Below are 21,560 nucleotides of genomic sequence, written 5' to 3' on the forward strand. Positions count from 1 at the left end.
GTAAGCATGATGACCTGAATTCACATCCCAGCACCATGGAAAAGCTGGGGGTGCCTGAGGAGGTGGGGATAAAACAGTAGGTCCCTATGTTTCCCTCAAACTTACTGACCAACCAATCTATGCGGTGAGCCCCAGGCTTAGTGAGAAACCCTTTGCAAAACATGAGGCAGAGACTAATAGAGGAAGATATTGGATGTTGACCTCTAGCCTGCATGTAAATACACACTTGTGAATGTATACATGCTTGCTTACACACACACACACACACACACACACACACACACACCTTCTATACTAAGAGGTAAATTTCTCTCCCTGTTTGTTTTTTTATGGTTGATGGGGATTGATCCTAGGGCCCCCTGTGTGCCAGGGAAGTGGTCTACTATGAGCCTTTAGCCTCAAAAAGTAAATTTCTTTACATTAATTTTTGGAAACTGGGGAATCACAAAAAGCATGCACTTAATCCAAAGGTTCTCTAGATAATAGCTATAATACAAAGTCCTGAAATGTTATTAATTTGCAGTAACAATACTGAATCATTTATCAATAATTACTTGATAATTCTTCTTTGTTCAAAATGTTATAGATAACTTTAGGAACTTACTCATAAAACAGAATGTTAAGGATCTGGCAAGGTGGCTCAAGGGAAAAGGCATTTGGTGCCAAGCCTGATTACCTCAGTTCAATTCCTGGGATCCACGGGGTGGAAGGAGAGAACTGACTCCCACAAATTGTCCTCTGGTATCCATTTACATGTCACAGCATGTGTGTACTACATATGTACAGATGCATACAATAAAATATAAGTAAGATGAAATGCTTACAGGCCTCTTTTATACACCTGGGAGAGGAGTACGGAGTGAGGGTAATCAAAATATACTTTAAGAAATTCTTTAAAAATTAATAAAAATATTGCATTAAAATTATTATGTCTGCTGAGTTAGTATTTTACTTATTTTAAAAATGATTTACAGCCTATGATAGCACCTTCAGAGTTTTTTCTTCCCCCACCCCACCCCGAGATAGGGTCTCACTATGTAGCTCTGGCTGTCCTAGAACTCACTCTGCAGACCAGTCTGGCCTCAAATTCTCAGAGATGCACCTGCCTTTGCTTCCCAAGTGCTGGGATTAAAGGCGTGTGCCACTATGCCCAGCCCAGGTTTTCATACAAGATATATTTGTACCTCAGTAAATCCAAGACCAGGCTAAGTAGTCTAATATCCTAAAGTGCTGGGGATGGAAGCCAGCCTCTTGCAAATAACAAGGCAAGCACTCTACCACTAAGATGGATATACTGCCCAGCCCCAGTATTTCACTTTAAGTGGAATCTATTGTCCTTGGAAATAGAAAACAAGAAGGATGTGCACTCTATTCCTAAGAAATAGAAGATAACTAAATTGAAAAGTCATTACAAGAAGGCTCTTACCCATTCAGCAACTAATGGAGATTGGTTTGTTTTTCTCCCTTTCAATCTCTGGCCAATCCAGATGCTTTTCATTTCTTACCTCACTCCATTAGGTCAAAGTAGTTAAGCATGGGCTACCAAGACTGCCTCTAAAGAAAACACAAGAGAAAATTAGGAATCGAACTACCTCAAGACCCAGCCATCCCACTCTTGGGCATATACCCAAGGAATGCTGATTCATACCATAAAGATACATGCTCAGCTATGTTCATAGCAGCACTATTTGTAATAGCCAGAACCTGGAAACAACCTAGATGCCCATCAACAGAAGAATGGATGGAAAAAATGTGGTATATATACACAATGGAGTACTACTCAGCAGAGAAAAACAATGAAAGCATGAAATTTGCAGGCAAATGGATGGAACTAGAAAAAATCATCCTGAGTGAGGTAACCAAAACCCAGAAAGACAGTCATGGTATGTACTCACTCATAAGTGGATTCTAGATATAAAATAAAGAACAATCAGACCACAACCCATAGAACCATAGAGGCTATATATATAGCATGGAGGTCCCTAGGACGACTGTGGCTTATAATAAATTTCGGTTTTACTCAATTATTGAAAAAAAAATAGCCAAATGAATGGAAACACATGAACTATGAACCAATGGCTGAGGGGCCCCCAACTGGATCAGGCCTTCTGAATAGGTGAGACAGTTGATTGGCTTGATCTGATTGGGAGGCATCCTGGCAGTGGGACCCAGTCCTGTGCTCATTGCATGAGTTGGCTGTTTGAAACCTGGAGCTTATGCAGGGACACTTGGCTCAGTCTGGGAGGAAGGGACTGAACCTGCCTGGACTGAGTCTATCAGGTTGATCGCAGTCCTCGGGGAGGATTTGCCCTGGAGGAGGTGGGAATGGGGGGTAGGCTGGAGGTAAGGGGAGGGAGTGGAGGGGGAGAATAGGGGAACCCGTGGCTGATATGTAGAACTGAATGGTATTGTAAAATAAAAAAAAAAATAAAAAAATTAAAAAAAAGAAAACACAAGAGTGAAATCTGAGGGGATGTTGTATACATAATATCATTATATACATTCATATCATTATATATTATATGTATATATTACCTATGCATATCAATATATAACATGCATAATATTATATATAATGATATATATGTAAAATTCTGAACACTTAAGTTTTGCAAAATTAGTAACTACCAGTGCCAGGTATAGTGACCAGACACTTCTGACCACAGTTTATAGGAGACTGAGGATAGTGAGTTTGAGATCTGCTTAGGCTACAAAAAGAAAGTATCAACTACTACTGAAATTTCCAGATATGATCTGATAATCACACACTCAGATTTACATATGAAAATGATCAGTACCACAATGGGCCAGCTGATTAAATATAAGAAATTTTCTGCTGGATTTGAACCCACAAATCTCCTGCTTCAACTTCCTGAGTTCAGGGATTTTAGACTGTGCATATACTTCCCTCTAAGAGACATTTTAAAACATCTTTCAATAAATTTTTTGTGTCACCTGTTACTTGAAATTATCATATAATGAGTATATCACAAATTCTTAAAGCTCTGGAAAATTAAATTTTCAGTGTTTACACAGAAAAAACCCAACTGGAACAAATCACAATTAAAAAAAAAAAAAAAACTACTCACACATTACCGAAGTTTCTATTGGAAAACAGCAGTTCCCAACATGTGAATTCTTCAGGCCTCAGGATTGAGAAATACTGTATTGAAAAGAAGAAGAATTTAGTTAAATTAATTCTAATAAAATATCCCCCTAATATATCTGTGGATACTTAAAGACCTACTAACAATAATTTTTCAATAAATACCAGATTATTCAAAAAGCACACTTTAGTCAAGAATAGATACAGACTTGAAAAGAAATTGATCCGGGAGAGTAAGAGAAAGCAGAATAACAAACAGAATAAAAGTGTGGGGAAGCAAGGGAAAGGAAATAATTTTAAATGCCTGTTCCTAGGGCACCTGTGGATAGTGTCTCATTCATAAAGCAAAAATACCCATTCAAGACAATTTAAAAGTAGATGCAAAAAGTTCCACACACATGTTTCAAATAAGACCAATGTTCAAAGATTTTTCTTTTACCATAAATATTTACAACTATCTTAATATAATTAGCATATCGGTCCTTAAAAATAGACACAATAGGGATAGGACAGAAGAACCAAAGCTGGGCTAGGAATGTTGCTCAGTGGCAGACCACTGACCGAGGCTACACCAGGTTCAATTTCTAGCCCTACAGAAAAACAAGCAAACAAAAACCAAACCTCTGGCACAAAACAAGCCATGCTGTTTTATGAGACTTAGCATGCCGCTGTCGTGCTTTCTTTAGATTGCGTGAGTAAGTGAAGAAGAGGCGGCCTCCCTGATACAGTTTCAGGGTGCACTAACACTGACTACATGCCTGCTGAGGGCAGGTCCACAACGCTGGAAACACACAGGAAAAGGGTTTTGAGTTATCTGGGGGTCCAGCACATCCTCCCTGACCACAGTATCACGTGATGATGGTCCTTCTGTTCCCAGCCTCTTAAGTCTTCTCAGATTATGGGAGACTAAAGACCAACAACCCTTTTAAAAGGAATGACTTTCCTCCTTCCTTGTCCTAGACCAGCGGGGTTGTGGCAGTGTGATTTCTCAGTGACTTCCTATACTGTTCCTTCCTCAAGGTGGGGGTAGATAGCCATCCCAGGATAAGGGGAAAATCACCTTTACCCGATCTGGACCATCGTGGGGTCACAGAGGAACAGCAGCCAAAACGGGTAAGAATAAGCTTTAAATGACTCTTAGCAGGCAGAGGCAAGTGGAGCCCTTTGAGTTCAAGGCCAGTCTTGTCTGCAGTGAATTCCAGGCCAGCCAAGGCTAGCTAGCTCTTTTCTCAAGGAAAAAAAACAAAACAAAACAAAACAACAACAACAACAACAAAAAACCCATGACAGTTGGTCCTAGATACCAGTCCACCAGCCTCTGTGGGAAGTGGGAGAGAATGAGATAAAGAACTTAAAATGTTTCAGTCACAATTTTGATACAATCTCTTAGAAGGAAGGGTAAAAAGAAAGAATGAAAAATAATGTAAATGTATAATCTTGTTACTTTTTGATTTTTATTGTTTGATTTTTTTTAAAGACAGGTTGCTACTATATATAGCTCAAGACAGCCTTAAGTTTGCAATCCTCCTGCCTCAGCCTCCCAGTACCTGGTATTCCTGGTGCCATCATGCTTGCCACGGTTGTTACCTTCTGGACTGCTAAATGATCAAGGTAAAGATGTGTGTTTTTAAGTAGGATAGTACTCTACTTCAGACTCACGGAACAGTTTCAAGCACCAACTATGGAATGGTATATATATTTTTTGAAATATTTCTAAATCTTATTGCTCATGGGTAACAAAGTTAACACAAATGCTGACCTGGTGAAACATTTTTTTTTTTTAAATCCAGTATATACAATTTCAAGTTAAAATACTATATATGTGAGGTTTTGAAATACCTGATAGGACATCAGCTTGTTTAGATATCTATTAGATATTTAGGTGTGTCAAAACCAATTCAAAATACATTTTTTTTTTGTTGTTGTTTTTTTGTTTTTCGAGACAGGGTTTCTCTGTGTAGCTTTGCGCCTTTCCTGGAACTCACTTTGTAGACCAGGCTGGCCTCGAACTCACAGAGATCCGCCTGCCTCTGCCTCCCAAGTGCTGGATTAAAGGTGTGCGCCACCACCGCCGGCTAAAAAATACATTTTCTTTAAAAAATTAAATATTTATTCTGTGTGTGTGTGTGTGTGTGTGTGTGTGTGTGTGTGCGCGTGCGCGCGTGCAAGCCACTGTGCACGAGTGGAGATCGAAGGACCTCTCATGGGAGTTGGTTCTCTGTTACACGGGTTCTGGGATCACACTGGGTTTCCAGGCTTGACAGCAAGTGCTGTTACATTCTGAAGACATCTGACCAGACTCCCAAACTTACTTTCTGTCGTTATGAATCCTTTAATATAGTAAGGATATTGATTTGACCATGACTTTATGTTCCACTAAACAATATTTGTATTACAATTTAAAAAAAAAAAAAACAGTTATCACCTGTGCAGTGGTGGCACACACCTTTAATCCCATAACTAGGGAGACAAAGGTATGCAGACAGATCTCTGTGAGTCTCAGGCCAGCCTGATCTACAGAGTTCCAGGACAGCCAGGGCTACACAGAGAAACCCTGTCTCTAAAAAAAAATAAGTAAGTAAAATAAAACAAATAAACAAAAAACTAAAACCCAGGTATCATTTCCTTCAGTGTTGAAATTTTAGATTAATTTACTGTCACATTCCCAGTATCACATAATTCTATTGATAAATTCTCAAAACTTTATTCTGACTCCATAAATTATGTAAAAATCAAACACCTGAAACATTATTAGAATTAACTGATTTTCTATTTAATACAAAAATATTTGCAAAGTATTCTGCTAATGGAAGTAACATATTACAGTCACTCCTTTACTTTCCATACATGCACAGAAAAATAGGAAAGAGGCAACTAGCTAGCTCTGTTTGCTAGCACATCGATGGTTGAAAAGGAAGAGCCATGCTCCACAGTACAAACACATCAATGTGCTTCCTGTCACTATGTACGTTAAGCCACTATTTTTCAGCACAGACTTCTTTAAATTGCTATTCTTTTTCACTGAAATTTTTACTTAAATTTTTTGAGGTTTATTTTTACAATATGTGTATGAGTGCTTGGCTGCATGCATGTCTGTGCACATGTATGCAGTGAGTGAAGAGGCACTGAATCCCTTGGGACTGGGCCTATATAGTCAGTTGTGGGCTACCATGTGGGTGCTGGGAATGGAATCTGAGTCTTCCACAAGAACAGCCAGTGCTCTTAACCAAGGAGTTCTCTCTCCACTGTGCTTTCTCTCCAGCCCCTGAAATTTTTACTTTTAAGATAGCTGGATACACATTTGGTTGAAAGAAAAAGACCTGGAATTCCTTTTACTGAGTTTTTTCCCATTAGCACATCTTACATAACAACCATAACACAATGACAGAATTGGGACACTGACACTGATAATAACTAACTTGTCTTATTACCTAGGTTTGACTAATACTCATTTGTATATGTGTATATCTAAGTCTATACAGACTTAATGCATATGTATCATGTACCTGTCACTAGTCAAGACACAATTCACTTCCAGCACAAGATGCACACGTCATGACACCCTCTCCTTACTCCATACACTTTCCTTAGGCACCACCTCCATCCCTACTTTCTGTAGCATGATTTTATACATACATACACACACACACACACACACACACACACACACACCAGAAACTACATACTGCCCATGAAAGTAAAAGATGTTTCCTAAAGCAACAGTTCCTTACAAAAGGTGTGCAGAAACAAACCGAAGAATAAGGAACAAACACAGAAAGTTCTGTGGGTCACACTCACTCAGGCTGGGGACCATTCCTTTTGATCATGATTCTACACACACATATAAAGGCATGTACATGCACACAAAAGATCACTGGCAGTGATGTCTACCCACTCACAATGACGACCACCCTCGTCAGTTTTAAGGTAAATATTCCCACTGCAGAGAAACTACAGACTGGAAACAAACAGGCAAAAAGGGTGTAAGGGAACAGCTACAGTGGGAGCCCAGGTGTGAAAGAGCTAGAGGAGTCATCTTTGTTCAAGGGCAAGTCTGCCCCTCAGCTGGTAATTAGGCCAGAGCAGAAGTAGCTAGTATTGTCTTGGGAATATGGATCTGTTCTTGACAGAACAGGATCGGACTGGAAATCCTGAGTTTTAATGCACGGTCACTTGTCTCCAGATAAGACTACCAATAATCCAAAGACTGCTATGATTTCTGTTATCTTCTATTACAGCAGATAGAAACATATGGCAGGTGTGTGAACATTTAGTAATGAGTGAGGTCAAAACAGTAGGAAACATAGGAAAGTGGAAACATCACAGAGTCGTAAGATTTTAGAGTGAGGAGAGTCCATGGTGATTTTGTGTCCATTACTCCTTTTATAATTGAAGATATTTTATAACTACAGTATAGTAGCCTGCCTGTAACCAAATAAATCAATCTATGACTTTTACTTTGGAGTTCTACTACACTATACTACATATTAAAGGATAGAAGAGAAGAGAGCCCTTGAGGAAACTACTGGATGTTAGTGAACCTAGGCTTTGCTAGTCAAAAAGTTAATATATAAATGCTCAAGTTAAACTTGACAAAAGAAAAGAAAAGGAATGAATAACAAAAATAAGACCAGAGAATAAATGGAAAAAAGAAAGAAGTTGAATAAAGAAGAAAAGAAAGAATTTAAAAAAAAAAAAAAAAAAAAAAGGGCCAGTGAGATGGCTCCGCAAGCCCGCTACCAAACCTAATGACTTGAGTTGCTCTGCCAGGCCCCACGTGGTAGGAGGAGAGAACTGACTGCCACAAGGTGTCCTCTGACCTCCAATCTAGGCATGGCATGCATGCACATAAATAAAATAAATTAAAACCTAATGAAGTTTTTAAAAAGGGATTAAGAAGAGGGAGGTGGTATAAAAGGGTAAAATAAAGGGCTGGAATATAGTTCTGCAAGTAGTGAGCACTTGCCAACACACAGAGCACTGGGTTAGATGCCCAGCACAATCCCCCAAAACAGTTAATTAATAAATCGTTTTTTTAAAAGAGGAAGTAGAGAGGTGCAAAGTGACTACAGTGGTATGAAGAAAAGGCACTAGGGAACTTTTAATGCTACATATACTCTCTTATGATTACTGAAATGCACTACTGCCACCGTGAAATCTAGATTACTCGAAAATAACAAAACTCAGTTACCAATCTTACCCTGAAAGTCAGTTTGCAAGCGGCACTGTCTGTGAAATCCAAGTGTCCTGGCCCACCAGCATGAAAAGGAAGTCCGATTTTAAATTTCCTTTCTTGCACAGTCTTCTTTTACTTAATTTCCCCCTTGCACACTACTCCTCCATCTCTAACTTTTTACTTCCTCTTTGGACTAGCATCTGCATTTGCTAACTGGGAGCTAATGTGAACTGCCATCTACAGCGGAATGATCTGTTTCTGTCAGATAATACAGTATCTGGACACTCCTCTCTTTTACAGCTGTAAACAAACCACACAGTAGCCCGATTCTGTCTTTAAATATAAATTTAGAGTTCTGTCATTTGATCAATGTTGAACATTCCAATTTCGTACCAATCTGTCATCATTCATTTAAAAAGGCTTTAAGACTCAAAAAAAAAAAAAACCCTTTCCATTTTTCCACACACACACCGTAACAAACATGAGACATAAAATGGACTCTGGGAATCAACCCTTGAAAACAACTTTGAGAATTTCCTTACCCTTCTAGCTACTAATGATTGATGTAATTTAAAATTTTTATATGGCATATTAGATGATTAAAAACTAAAAACAAGCACTTCAAACAGAATCCCAACCACTAAGAGCCAGGCATCTTATACATGCCTGTGATAGAAGTGTATTGGGGAGCAGAAAGAGGCAGAAGGCCATCCTTGGCTAAATAGGGAGTCTGAGACCAGCTCGGGCTACAAGAATCCCTTTCTCTCACACAAAAAAAGAATAAAAACAGCCAGGCAGTAGTGGCGCACACCTTTAATCCCAGCACTCAGGAGGCAGAGCCAGGAGGATCTCTGTGAGTTTGAGGTCAGCCTGGTCTGCAGAGCGAGTTCCAGGACAACCAGGGCTGTTACACAGAGAAACCCTATCTCAAAAAACAAAATCAAAAATCAAAAACAAAAACAAAATCCTAAATTCATCTCTAAGACCCACTTGGTTAGAGGAGAAAACTCCCATAAAGCTTCCTCTGACCTCTATAGCTACTCTGGCACATGCACAGATACACATGCACAAATAAATAATGCCTCTCTCTGCTCCCCAATACACTTCTATCACAGTGTATTTATTTGTGAAAAGAAATAAAAAGGGACTAGATAGATGGCATGGTTAAGAGCACTGGCTGCTATTTCAGAGGACCCAGGTCTGATTCCAATCCTGTTGCCATCCATGTTAAAAGTCTGCAGCTCTAGCTTCAGGGATGCAATGTCTTCTCCTGGCCTCTGTGGACACCAGACATACATGAAGTGCACAGATACACATACAGGCAAAATACCCACACCCTGTCCAAAAAAACAGAAAACATACAAATACTTAAATCCTTGGAAGAACCAGGAACCTTGCAAATAATTATAGACTCCGGGGTACTAAATTAAATTGAACAAATATGAATAAAAACAATTAAGCCCAGAGCTGGTGATGTTACAGGAAAATGAACACACCTGACAAGTGTTAGTAGCACTGTAAATTAGAATGACCTCTCTTATATTCTGAAATTACTTACAAATGATTTGCTGGATAAGAGTGGGGGTGTTGGTTTTATGGTTGGTTTTTTGTTTTTATTTTGGTTTGGTTTGGTTTTCTGAGACATGTTTTCATTGTGTTGCTTTGGCTATCCTGGAACTCACTCTGTAGACCAGGCTGGCCTTGAAATTAGAAATCTGCCTGCCTCTGCCTGCTCTGAATTAAAGGCCTGAGCCACCACTGCCTGGCCTGTTTTTCTGTTTGAGACAAAGTCTCTCACTCTGTAGTCCAAGCTGGTCTTGAACTTGAGGCAATCCTCCTGCCTCAGCCTTCCTAGTGCTCGGGACCATGTCCAGCTGTGATTTTACTTTTCAAACTAACTTTATTCTGTTAAACATTGTTTTAATTTTATTTATTATTTTTACTTTTGATTATCTGTTAAACAAAACATTCTTGAGATGATTTCATAGAGCCTGACAGTAGGATAGTACTTACTGGAGAACGTAAGAGAAGGAGGCAAGGAGGGAAAGCTGGTCAATAGATATTAAGTTACAGTCAGACAAAAGAAGAAAAGCTTTCCTGTGCTATTGCAGCCAGCGACTACAAATACTGATGACACACTCGTGTGTGTGTGTGTGTGTGTGTGTGTGTGTGTGTGTGTGTGTGTGTGTGTTTTAAATTAGGAAGGCTGGTTGTGATTGCACACACCTTCGATCCCAACACTCAGGAGGCAGAGGGAGGTACATTCCTGTGAGTTCTAGGCCAACCTGGTATTCACGGTGAGTTCCAAGCCAACCAGAGCTATATAGTGAGACTTTGTCTCAAGAAAAGAAAGAAAGGAAGGGAGGAAGAAAGGCAGGCAGGCAGACAGAGAAAGAAATTTTAAAGAAGTTGTAGTAGGCATTTTTTTCTAATTTATAAAGAAAAAATTGTCACAAAACTTTTTAATTTTTAAATCAAACTATTGATCTAAAGATTATTTATATCCTATTTCCTTTAAAAGAGTCACAGAAATTCCTTTATATTCAGAATTTAAAGGGAAGGAATCTTTTGGTTTGACCAATGAAAAAATTAAATTCCAGGAATGCTAATTTGACATGTGCACAGTAGCACAAACCATCAGGAGCAGAGCAGGGCCTGGAATTCCTTTTCCCAGATCTCTGGACACTGCAGTCTCCTCAGATCAGCTTAGTGAGGACAGGTGATCCACAACAAAGACAAACAAAACCCTACACTTGATTTCTTCACTTAGTGTGTGGATATGCGTGTGTGTATGTGGGAGCATGCTCATGCCCCCTCACTCATGTGGAGGTCTGAGAATAGCTAGTAGAGGTCAGTTCTCTCCTTCCACCATGTGGGGCCTGCAAGCTTTACCTGCTGAGGTAAAGCTCAGGTCAGCAAGCTTGGTAGCAGACACCTTTACCTGTTAAGCCACACTGTCAGTCCAAAGGTGATTCTTCCTAAACATTCTGATGACCAGTCGAGGCCTAAATAAAGAATATCTATTAAACTAATAACAAGACTAACATGAGACAAATACCTACTAGTCTAATAAAGTATTTAGTCTCAAATTTGTATCCCCAGCCATGACTCCGCACTAAGATCCACTATGTCCACTGGATGGCTCTACCTATGTGTCTGTTTTGCAACCCTCCGTCTTAAGTCTAAACCCACTTTTCTGTCAGCACAGACACTTGCACTCTTATAGTCACTAGCAAGTACACATATTAAATTGGAATATTTATGACACACTCTCTCCTTCCTTTCTCATTTTAGCAGTTTTACTCTCCAGCATTTTATATATATTGTTTGAGGCAGGGTCTTACTATGTAGCCCTGGTTGGCCTGGAACTTGCTATGTAGACCAAGATGAACCAGAACTCACAGATCTCTTGCCTGCCTCTGTCTCCTAAGTGCTGGGATTAACCCTGGCATGTACTCCTATTCTCAGCTCCAGCACACTATGTATTTTATTTGATACATTTTTTATTCTCTTTCTTTGTACAAGACTGTAAAAGTTCTTTGAGGTTTGGGAGTTTTCTACTGTACACCACTGGCAGTGGTGCCTGATGAACGGCATTCAGTATTTGTTGAATGGATAAATAAACAAACGATGATAGCTGTAATTAAAGGGATAATTTTAAAACCTGGCAGATCATGAATATTATGTAGCAAGCAAAACTATGAAATAGAAATGTAGTGGAAATTTAATGTTGAATAAGAACAGCTAAAAACCAGAAGGGGATCCAAAGCAAAATAGTATTGATATGAATTAAAAGCATACGCACATCCAAACCACATTATGGTATCCAAAGATATTCTAGGATGATATCATGGCCATATTTGAATGAACACCTAAGAGGAGAAGGGCAGGTAATGAAGAGGCAGGGAACAAAGAAACTTAAAATTAAATCAGAGCCCCAAACAGGCCAGTGACAGGCACATATCATGAAAGGAGAACCATGATTAAAGCAATCCTTTACACTTGAGCACTCTCACCCCACTTCCATCCTAAGAGCTATTTAACCACTAGACTTAGCAAGCATCCAATCACAATGAACTTGAGCAGTCATTTCAGTAAGTGTTATTGTGAGGGAAGTCCCACTGGGATGAGACGAAGACAATGGGAAGTAAGGAAGCACAGCCATCCTTGGAGGAGCTCCAATGGGAAAGGGGAAGGGAAATGGGTGGAAACTGGTTCATAACACAGAGCCATCTATCTCTCCAGCCCCTCAGGCTTGCTTTACAGTCACCTTCTCTGAGGCCTCCCTCCCCACTTTCACCCTCTCCTGAGTGATTGCTATTGGCATACCTCCCTTAATTCTGTTAACTTTTTAAATAAAATAAATCCAGAAGAAAATGTTTAAAGTAAGCCTGAGAAAGTGTGAAAGGATAGGATCCAAAGCAGAGGATCTGATCTTAGAGGCCAGGTCCTATCTCATGATAAAAATGTGCTATCCACAATAAAATGTATAAAATAACAATTTTTATGTATATGCATGTTTTTATAAATACCTGATGTGGGCTGTTAACCTTTTAGAAGTCATAAACCACTCTAGAAGATCTAATTAATGCTAACAATCTCTAAAATACACAGAAATGTGTACACAAAACAGAACACACAACCTGAGGGGCTCACTTAGCCTTGCTCCGCAATTTAGTCCATGCACAGGCCTGGTTTTGTTTTAGTGTTTTGATTTTTTATGTGTATGAGTGTCTTGATGTACGTGTGTATGTGCACCACATGCAAGCTGGGTGCTACAGAAGTATCAGAAGAGGACATCTGATTTCCTCAAAAGGGAGTGAGGGATGCTTGTAAGTCACCGTGTAGGTACTGGGGACCAAACAACAGTCCTCTGCAAGAGCAACAAGTGCTCTTAAGCCCTGGGCTTTCTCTCCAGCTCCATTTTCATTCTTTTTAATTAAAGTGTAACAAACATAAAGAAATTACAACTGCAAGAATCCCCACTATCCATTATGAATACCTCCAGTGTCAAGAACAGAGTACTGCCAGGAACAGAAAGCCCCTCCAACTTTTCCAGAGAACCACCATTTTGCATTATAAAAATGGAACATGGAAGGACTCACATAGTCTATATTAGGGGAGGGAGGCTTGCTTTTTCACCTTATATTATTTTTGAGAATCAGCCACAGTTGTTCTGTGTAACAGTAGTTTGTTTGTTTTCGTTTCTGTATATTTTTTCATCTTAATGACAATTTTTAAACAATTTTGAACAACTTTACTTATCTACTCTTTTGTTAGTGGACATCTGGTTTGTTTCCAGTGTTAGGCTACTGTGATTACAGAGTTGGATAGAAATTATTGTATATGTCCTTTGACACATAAATGTACACTTAAAAAAACAAAAATGAGATTACTAGCAATGGGTATATGCATATTCAACTTTGATAATATTTTCCACAATGATTATAGTAAAACCTTATAGATGACAGGTAAGGCAACTTAGAAATGGACAAAAACTTGACTGATTTTTCTAATATAGCAGTTGTGTGTTCTAGAATCATCTGAGCAGAGTTCAAATCTCAGTTCACCCAGGGTCAGACTGCCAGGCAAACCAAAGCTTCTGATCAGACACTACACATGGGGCAAGTAATGGACCTTAAGTAACTAGATACCAAGAAAGGTGCTTGAAAATCACAGTGGGCTGACTTTGCTTATCCTTTACTTATTTTTTGACTCTGCATTGATTTGGGTTTTGAGCATCATTAGTGACCACACTTGAATGCTTAATGGTGAAAAGGCTTAGAGATCCAGTATCATGGCTCTGGCTTGTACTCACTGATCAGATGGCTACTGAATGGACAGATGCCAGTTTTACTTCTCACTGTTCAGAACTGAGCTAGCCTTTTCCTCTACTTAGAGAATCTGACAGGTGTGTCTGGAAAGAAAGTAGACTCTAGAAGCAAGCATAGAAACTTGACCAATCACAAAGCCAGATACTTGTTTGTCATACTTTGGGAACAGGTGCTCTGGCCAGTCAATTCAATGCACTCACACGGAATTGAAATCTAGAGCAAGTACAGCAAGGACAGGTTAGATCCATTATTGGGATTCTTTGGGTCATGTGTGCATATGAGTTGGCAGTCTGTCACCTACATGAAGACTTTCCCACTATAACTTGACCATGATTCTGGTCACTAAGCAGACAGAACTGTAAAAACAATTTGTGCTGTTTATAAGCGAAATAGACACCCACTTCTTTTTTGGTTTTTAGTTTTTGGTTTTTCGAGACAGGGTTTCTCTGTGTAGCTTTGCACCTTTCCTGGGACTCACTCTGTAGACCAGGCTGGCCTCGAACTCACAGAGATCCACCTGGCTCTGCCTCCCGAGTGCTGGGATTAAAGACGTGCGCCACTACCGCCTGGCAACACCCACTTCTTAAATCACTGGCATACTGTACCCAGTGACAATATTCCAGCAGCACCATCAGTGAATGAAGTCTTGGGAAAAGGACACTTCATTTTTATTATCTTCACAAGTGGCTTTTCACTTTGGCTACGGTCTAGCCCTGAAGTTTGTTTCCTGTTCTTCCTCAGCATGCAGCTCTCCACTCTTGCAGTCATTTCTGCAGAATAACTAATATCCTTCTAACAAATTCACCGACTCTCACTTCGGCTGACCAGAGCTGACTCCTGCTTACAATGAAGACTCCTAACATTAGATACTCCTCCCATGTGCCAAACTCTGTGGCAGGCAATGACAGCACAAAGAAAAATGGTGTGGCTGCCTTCTAGGAGCTTGACAGACAAGTCAGAAAAGTAAATGAGCAACATAGGAAGTGGTGAGCCTGTCACCAAGAAGACAGAAATGAGAAGAACACACAGTTTAGGCTTGGGAAGTCTGAAAAGAAAGAGGCATCATGATGGCAAGGCAGTGGACACAAAAGGAGAAACAGACCAAGTCCTATTACTTCCCCTTTTCTCTGTTCCTCGCCTCCTCCTACACAATGTCAGAAGGGTATCTGAAGCTGAACATGGCAGCACAGGGCTGTAATTTCAGCATTCAGGAGGCAGAGGCAAGAGGATCACGGCAAGTTCCAGGCCAGCTGTCACTTCAGAGGGAGATCCTATCTCACAAAACAAGCAAACAAAAAGCAAAGCACATCTAAATATAATTCAGATGATGTGGAGAAGGTAGTGAAGCACGTTTTGAAGTAAGAGAAGGCAAACAGTTTCTGGTTTTGTGGTGAGGAAGAAAAGGCCACAATTTCTGACTTGGATGACAATGATGGTATTTTTGAGTTTGCTCTATGAACTTCATGCTGAAACACACACACACACACACACACACACACACACACACACACACACACACACACACACCACCCCTCATTACCACCATAAAGCTGGCCTCTTACTTCCCTTCTCTCCTCAGTCACTTCTCAGAATAGTAAATCTGGATTTTTTGGGGGGTGGGGGTCTTGTTTTGTTTGGTTATTTGTGATAGGGTGGAGTAGGAATCATGAATGAATGCATAAAGGAAGTAAAAGTGTTCATCAAGTAACCAGAGTAGTGAAGCACAAAGCATTCTTCTGCATAGACTTTTACATAATAGTAGGTCCAACTCCACAGAGGAAAAAATGATATAAAATAATATCACATGGGACCAGTATGGTAGTGCACACCTGTAAACCCAGCATTCAAGAGGCTAAGGGAGGAAGATTTAAAACAAAACAAGAAACTGTATGGAGCCAGGTGTGGTGGCGCATGCCATTAACCCCAGCACTCAGGAGGCAGAGACAGGCAGGTCTCTGTGAGTTTGAGGCCAGCCTGGTCTACAAAGAAAGTTCCAGAACAGCCAGGATTGTTACACAGAGAAACCCTGTCTCAAAAAATCAAAAACCAACCAACCAAAGAAAAATTGATTTTATTTATTATTTGAAGTTAATTTTAGAGCTACCTCTAGGTATAGATCATTTTCAGTAGGTATAGATCATTGCATTAGGTATAGATCATTTTCAGTAGGTATAGATCATTACATTAGGTATAGATCATTTTCAGGAGGTATAGATCATTACATTAGGTATAGATCATTTTCAGTAGGTATAGATCATTACATTAGGTATAGATCATTTTCAGTATATCATTACATTAGGTATAGATCATTTTCAGTAGGTATAGATCATTACATTAGGTATAGATCATTTTCAGGAGGTATAGATCATTACATTAGGTGTAGATCATTTTCAGTAGGTATAGATCATTACATTAGGTATATATCACTTTCATCATTACTTTTCCCCACCGTCCTCAACACTTAGTCTGATAAGAACTATGTTCTCTATAAATTTTACAAGTGCTCTCATTTTCAGTCTATTTCCCTCTACAAAGAGCTATGTGTGAACAGGAAATGTAATTATAAAAGGAAACTAACAACCCAATTAACCAACTACTAGAGAATTCTGATAAAAGAATCTAAAAGGAAGCTATCAATGGCATCTTATTCTCAAAGGTGGCAAAAAGCTAAAGAACAGATAATCTGAGTATTCTAAAATCTACAACTGTCTTTTCAAAAGGACCATAATTACTGCCATGTGAAGTGGAAGGGCAGGCTTGAAAACAGGGTTTAATTTCAGTTTCATTAAGTTAAATGGTGTAAAACTTCACTTGAGTTTCACTGTACAGAGTTCCCCTTTCCATAACTCCAGGTACCTTTGCAAATTCAAATTCAGCTCCTCCACCAGAACACTCACATCAAATGATCAGCTCCAGCAAAATTAGTCCTTCTCTGTGCTGTTCCTATGAAAGACTGCCATTGTCTAGTCTTGGGCTTCAAGAGTGTATATACTGTACATACTTTATATGATATCACACTAATACTGTAAGTTCTCTGAACATCTACTCTTCTCCACCAGAATACGAATTCTCTGAGAGTAAACAATAATACCATTCTACTCTGTAAATACTTGTTTTAGCACAGTCCTTGGCATTACACAAACAGTATGTAAATGCTTGCTAAATAAGGAATATCATACTGGGGATATAGCTTAATGGTGGAGTACTTGCCTAGAATATCCTTGGTTCAATCCTTAGCACCAGAGTTTTTAAAAAGTCATGATTATTAATATTGTTATTAAGGCCAGACACATTGTGCCACCACTAAGGGGAAGTCTGTTCTGGAGGCTAGCCTGGGTTATATAAGAAGTCTAAGGCCAGCCTGAGCTACATAGTAAGACTACAACTCAGAGATGCTTTTTAGAGGTTAATATATTAAAGATGGTATATATTAATATACATGTATTCATAGAATGAGTCAAACTACAAATTCTATCCACAGAAGCTAAAAGGGTACCTCTTCCTCTACTAGTTTTCACCTGAAAAAGGGAGAAATGTTCATGGCTTTCATAATAATGACCTTTGAATAGGGAGTGAAAGAATTTGGGTTCTTTGATATTATGTAAAGACACTGAGCATTTTCTTTGAATTTCATTTAAAAGTTAATTTTATTTTTCATCATCTAGTATCCTTTTGTAACCACCAGCTATCTTTGGGAAGCTGTGTGTCCTATCCTATTCCACAAAACTAGGGCTGAGAGTCCTGTTCAGCGAAACCTAGGTTTCCTTTGCCATAGCTGATACTTGCCTCATACTAGATTTTCTTTTAGGGGTTTAGAATGAGATCACAGAATCATGAAACAATATATGAATTTAGAAGTCAGAAGACAGCCTGACAAAGAGGCACAGGCCTTTAATCCCAGCACTGGGAGGCAGAGGCAGGTGGATGAGCCCAAGGCCAATCTGGTCCCGGGCTAGCCAAGTTACACAGAGAGACCCTGTCTCAGAAACAACGAGTCAGAAGACATGTCTAGCCACACAAAGTGATGAAAGACAACATGCAGAGAGACAAAAATGAAAAGAACAAGTAGGAGCATGTGTGGTGGTATTGTGTTCCCCAAAATATTGTGTACCCTAATAAACTTATCTGGGCTCAGAGAAGAGAAAAGCCACTAGATACTTAGGATAGGCAGTGGCAGCACACGCCTTTAATCCTAGCATTCCAGAGGCAGAAATCCATGTGTTCAAGGATACAGCCAAGCATGGTGACTCACGTCTTTAATCCCAGAAATCGAGCCTTTAATCCCAGGGAGTGATGGTAGAAGGCAGAAAGGTATATAAGGCGTGAGGACCAGAAACTAGAAGCTTTTAGGCTTTCAAGCAGCAGTTCAGCTGAGAGCCATTGGGATGAGGACACAGAAGCTTCCAGTCTGAGGAAACAAAACCAGCTGAGAAGTTGGCCAGGTGAGGTTAGCTATGGCTTGTTCTGGTTCTCTGATCTTCCAGTTCACCCCAATACCTGGCTCAGGTTTCATTTTATTAATAAGAATTTTTAAGACTCCTGCTACATCCATGGGAATCAGGCTGGTCCAGAGTGCTAAGACAGACGCTGCCTGACTACTAGGGAATTTCCAGCTCTTGGTCTCATGCTCTTCTGGCTGTTTGGCTGTTCTTCTATCATTAGACGCCATGAAATCCCAAGTATCTTTGTCATTAATTCCTATTTTGAATGAGTTAGTCTAAATTTGCTTTCTACTGCCTACAAACAAAAGAAAGCTGATCAAACAACAACCCTCAAAACCCAAAAAAAAAAGGTCATGGGCATGCTGTCTTATTCCTGTAATCTCACCATTCATGAGGAGGGAAAGACAGGAAGATTATTCCAAGTTTAAAGCTAATATAGAAATGTATGATACAGCCGGGCAGTGGTGGTGCACACCTTTAATCCCAGTACTTGGGAGGCAGAGCCAGGTGAATTTTTGTGAGTTCGAGTCCAGCCTGGTCTACACAGTGAGATCCAGGACAGGCTCCAAAGCTACACAGGGAAACCCTGTCTCAAAAAAAAACCTAAGAACCAAAAAAGAAGAAAGAAAGAAATGCATGTTATAGAAATGATAAGATGAAAGCATAGATTATTGAATCTACTTTAACACAAAAAACTATTAATCTTACATATTTTACATTAGTATGGTTTTTGGTTTATTGATACAAATTTAAAGTTAATTTTGTTATATTATATATATATATTTCTACTCTTGTTTAGGGTATTATATTTGTGCACCTCATTAAAAAATTAATATATAATTAAGAAATACAAATTAAGTCATCTACAAAAACAAATTTATAATCATGTTAGGTATCATACAGAGATATATTTCAGATAGATAGGCAATTTTCAAACACTTCAGAGATCTGCAGAATATGGCATTTAAAATGTTTTAATAACTTAGACTTTTCTTGACAGTGAGACACATCTGCTCCTGGCAGCACCAATTATTTCAAAGAGAATGATGGGCATCGAAGAAACTCCATATGGAGTTTGTTTTCTTTATGGCAAAAGCTAGCCATGTGGGCAAAGAAACTACCCATGCCTCAATGATGACAGTTACTGTCCAAACTGGATCAACAAGACACAAGAAAGGCAACTACAGAACTTTGTCAAGAGAAGGTAGGACAGTCCTTCAAAGTTCCCTGCTTCACAGGAAAGTCTGTCAGACATTCTAGGCCTGTAGCCAGAGTTGGATGCCCAATGTTACAGAGAAATTTTGGATGACTGTCCAGACAGCCTGATGTCTCTATCATTAGGTAACATTTCATCCTTCTGAAGTCTTTGATAGAATTGAAGACTAGATAGTTATAATACAGTTTTCATTAGTTATAATAAAAGATAAATTAGATACAAAACATTGGACTCACAAAGATAGATGATAGAGTATTTTTATTTTTTCCAAATACAAATAGACAGTGTTACTATAACGCTTACTTAATAACTGTTTTTGTTGTATATAATCTTACTATGTTAAAGTTAAAACTTCTTTTTTTTTTTTTTTTTTTTTGGTTTTTCCGAGACAGGGTTTCTCTGTGTAGCTTTGCGCCTTTCCTGGATCTCGCTCTGTAGACCAGGCTGGCCTCAAACTCACAGAGATCCACCTGGCTCTGCCTCCCGAGTGCTGGGATTACAGGCGTGCGCCACCACTGCCCAGCAAAACTTCCCTTTTTAATTAGACAAAAGGGGGAAATGCTGTGGAATAATCCTCTTGTACACTGTAAAGATTTGTCACTCAAATTGGTTTAATAAAACACTGACTGTCCAGTAGCCAGGCAGGAAGGAGAGGCAGGGTGACCAAACTAAGGATGATGGAAAGGAAAAGGGCAGAGTCAGGAGTCAATATCCAGACAATGAGAAAGCAAGATGAGAATGCTGTACTGAGGAAAGGTACCAAGTCACATGGCTAAATGTAGATTAAAAATTATGGGTTAATTTAAGTGTAAGAGTTAGTTAGTTATAAACCTGAACTATCAGCCAAGCATTTATAATTAATATAAGCTTCTCTGTGATAATTTGGGAAGAAGCTGCTGGGTGTTTGGGAGTTGCTGGTGGAAGAGAAACTTCTGCCTACATAAAGCAGCCTAAACTATATATGGAGTCTTCAGGACAGTCAAAGCTACATGGTAAGACCCTACCTCTTAAAAAAAAAAAAAAAGCAAGAAATATTAAAATATCAGTTAATCAGAAAAAGAAAAGTCTAATTTTTAAAAATATCTATGAAACTAGAAACTTCAATCACTCCTTAGCCTAAAAGAATGAAAAGTATTCATCAATGAGAGTAGGTTCAAACAACAGCCCATGGGTACAACTTCAGTGAAATTATCGCCTACACAACAACATGAATAAATACTATTACAAAGCTAGGGATGTAACTCAATGATAACACACTTGCCTAGCAAATTCAGGTATCCAGGTTCAATCCCCAACATTACATTTTTTAAAAATACATATTTATATAAAATACTATTACAAAGTTCTGACATCCAGGAAAAATTGAAAATGGAAGGATAGGGAATATCTTAGAGCTTATTTGACAGAGAATGAGAGAGACAGAGACAGATAGAGAGAGATTTTTAATTCTTCAGACTCTCACTATATAGGTCAGGCTGGCCTAGAACTCATCATCTTCCTGACTCAGACTCTACTGTGCTGGGATTTTATAGGTATTTGCCACTATACCAACTTAAATTATTTTTTACAGAAAAAAATAGTATCACTTAACTATCATCTTGACTAAAAAGGGGGTAAGGATCAACTTTTCTGTTGATAAGAGCCAGCTCTATTTAACAAACCAAAATATAATTTCAGTTTTTCCTATTCACCTACATCCATTCTCTTAAAAACATGATACTTAAGAATCTCCAACTAAAATACTCAACGCTAAGACACTGGTCTTTTAAAAATGCAGCTCCTGACA

General features: G+C 39.0%; 1 protein-coding gene across 5 annotated transcripts in view; it reads right to left on the reverse strand.

The window, feature by feature from the left end:
* The window catches only part of Dennd4a (DENN domain containing 4A), a 109,442-nt gene that overhangs the window by 79,564 nt on the left and 8,318 nt on the right, over nucleotides 1-21,560 (reverse strand). For 2 of the 5 annotated variants that reach the window (XM_028866751.2, XM_037207406.1), the window contains exons 2-3: nucleotides 3,090-3,163; nucleotides 1,427-1,554 (exon numbers count right to left, since the gene is read on the reverse strand). The gene's annotated coding sequence lies outside the window, so the exon portion shown is untranslated. Of the gene's footprint in view, nucleotides 1-676; nucleotides 842-1,426; nucleotides 1,555-3,089; nucleotides 3,164-21,560 lie in introns of all 5 variants that reach the window. The other 3 variants (XM_037207408.1, XM_037207407.1, XM_037207409.1) reach the window with 3 other exon arrangements.

This window comes from Peromyscus leucopus, chromosome 7 (assembly GCF_004664715.2).
Source record: "Peromyscus leucopus breed LL Stock chromosome 7, UCI_PerLeu_2.1, whole genome shotgun sequence".
Taxonomy (NCBI): Eukaryota; Metazoa; Chordata; class Mammalia; order Rodentia; family Cricetidae; genus Peromyscus; species Peromyscus leucopus.